Consider the following 3,039-nt stretch of genomic DNA (forward strand, 5'->3'; position numbering starts at 1 on the left):
TACAGATTGTGGTAACCTTCCATCATGCAAGTCTGTCAGTGCCATTTTTCCAACAATATTTGCTAATTTTATGTCTTTGTGTCACATTTTGATAATTCTCACAATATTTCAAAATTTTTTCACTATTTTCCCAATATTTCACAATATTTTTCACAATATTTCAAGATTTTTCACTATTATTATATTTTTATGGTGATCTGTGATAAAGATCTTGGACATACTATTGTAATTGTTTGGGTCCCCCATGAGCCATGCCCATATAAGACAGTAATCGATAAATATGTGTATTCTGACTGCTCCACTGACTGGTCATTCCCCCAGCTCTCTCCCTCTCTGTGGGTCCTATTCCCTGAGACACAATGGTATTGAAATTAGGCTGATTAATAACCCCACAATGGCCCCTTTCACTTTTCAAGTGAAAGGAAGGGTTATGTGTCTTTCATATTAAATCAAAAGCAAAAGATAATTAAGCTTAGTGAGGAAGACATGTTGAAAGACAAGACAGGCTGAAAGCTAGACCTCTTATGCCAATAAGCCAAGTTATGACTGCAAAGGAAAAGTTCTTGGAGGAAATTATAGAAGTGCTACTCCAGTGAACACACTAATGATAAGAAAGGGAAACAGCCTATTCCTGATATGAAGAACATTTTAGTGGTCTGGATAGAAAATCAAAAGAGTCGCTACATTCCCTTAAGCTGAAGCCTAATCCAGAGCAAGACCCCAACTCTCTTCAGTTCTAGGAAGGCTGAGGTGAGGTGAGGAAGCTGCAGAAGAAATTTTGAAGCTAGTTGAGATTGGTTCATGAGGTTTAAGGAAGGCAGCAAACTTGATAGCATAAAAGTTCAAGGTGAAGCAATAAGTGTTGATGTAAAAGCTATAGCAAGTTACCCAGAAGATCTAGCTAAGATCATTAAAGAACATGGCCACAATAAACAACAGGTTTTCAGTGTAGATAAAACAACCTTATGCTGGGAGAAGATGCCATCTAGGACTTTCATAGCTAGAGAGGAGAAGTCAGTGCCTGGCTTCAAAGAACGGGCTGACTCTTGGTAGGAACTAATGCAGCTGGTGATTTTAAGTTGAAGCCAGTGCTCACTGACCATTCTGAAAATCTAGGGCCCCTGAGACTTATACTAACTCTTGCCTGTGCTCTAAAATTGTAAGAATAAAACCAAGATGAGAGCACATCTGTTTATAATATGGTTTCCTGAATATTTTAAAGCCACTCTTGAGATCTTCTGTTCAAAATATTCCTTTCAAACTATTACTGCTTATTGAGAATGGTCACCTACAAGTGCTAATGGACATGCACAACATGATTAATATTGTTTTCATGACTGCTAACATAACTTACATCCTGCAGCACATGGATCGAAGGGTAATTTCTACTTTCAAGTCTCGTTATTCACAAAATTTATTTTGTAAGGCTATAGCCGCCATAGTCATTCCTCTGGTGGAACTGGGAAAAGTAAATTGAAAACTTTCTGGAAAGAATTCACCATTCTAGATGCCATTAAGAACATTTGTGATTCATGGGAAGAGGTCAAAATATCAACCTGAATAGGATTTTGGAGGAAGTAGATTCCAACCCTCACAGATGACCTTGAGGGGTTTGAGACTTCAGTGAGGGAAGAAACTGCAGGTGTGGTAGAAACAGTAAGAGAACCAGAAGTAGAAGTGGAACCTGAAGATGTTACTAAATTGCTGCGACCTCATGATAAAAACGTAACAAAATGAGAAGTTGCTTCTTGTGGATAAACAAAGGAAGTGTTTGTTTTTGGTTTTATTCTTGTTTTATTTTGTTTCTGAGATGGAATCTACTCCTAATGAAGATACTGTGAAGACTGTGAGAATGACAACAAAGGATTTAGAATGTGACATCCACTTAGTTGATAAATCAGTGGCAGGATTTGAGAGGATTGACTCTAATTTTGAAAAAAGTTCTGCTATAGGTAAATGGCTATCAAATGGTCACATGCTACAGAGAAATCGTTTGTGAAAGGAAGAGCCAGTTAGTGCAGCAAACGTCATTGTCTTATTTTAAGAAATGGCCACATCCCCCTCAGCCTTCAGAAAGCACCACCCTGATCAGTCAGAAACTGTCATCATCAAGGCCAAGACCTTCCACCAGCAAAAAGATTATGACTCTCTAAAAGCTCAGATGGTGGTTAGTATTTTTTAACAATAAAGTATTTTTAAACTAAAGTATGTATGTATTTTTTAGACATCATGCTGTTACACAAATATAGACCACAGTCTAGTGTAAACATAACTTTTGTTTGCACTGGGAAAACAAAAAATTCACTTGACTTTATTGCAGTGGTCTGGAATTGAACTCACAATATCTCCAGGGTATGCTTGTGTACGTGAAGGCAAAAACAGATGTCCACTATGTAATACAGGTACCTATTTTCACATGTGATTGAAAATAGATATCGTTATATATCAACAAATGTGCTTTTACATTTTGGAGGAGAATACCCTATTTTTTAGATATACCATGATTTATTTCATCGATTTCCTACCGTCAAACAATTGCAGTAAGTATAAAACAGTGATTATAAAGACCAACTCAAAAACTGGCTGGTTCACTTTGGGCAAATTATCTAACTTCAATGGTCTCATCTGTAAAATGAATATAATAATAAAATCGATGTAATGGAGCTGTTTTAAGTTTGAAATGAATAAATTCATGTAAATTATTCAGAGCAGTTCCTGGCATGTAGTTAGTATTCAATATAGTATGATGGTATCACTACTACTACTATTACTTCTTAATGTCAGAGTGAAGAATATATTTCCATATAGAAGGTAAGGACTTTAATACATTATTCCTATCTTCTTTTCTTCTTTGTTTATAGAAGCTTAGATTTAGAATCAAAAATAGTGTTATTAAATTTGCAATCTATATCAGTGTTCTTATGGTTTTAATCTTTATCTTACAATTCCTTCACATACTTTGAAAATATTTAGACACTTGTATTTTGTTTTGTAGCTAAGCCTACAGCTATACTTGTGTGTTTAGAATGCTTTAATGTG

This window comes from Mustela erminea, chromosome 8 (genome assembly GCF_009829155.1).
Source record: "Mustela erminea isolate mMusErm1 chromosome 8, mMusErm1.Pri, whole genome shotgun sequence".
NCBI classification, from domain to species: domain Eukaryota; kingdom Metazoa; phylum Chordata; class Mammalia; order Carnivora; family Mustelidae; genus Mustela; species Mustela erminea.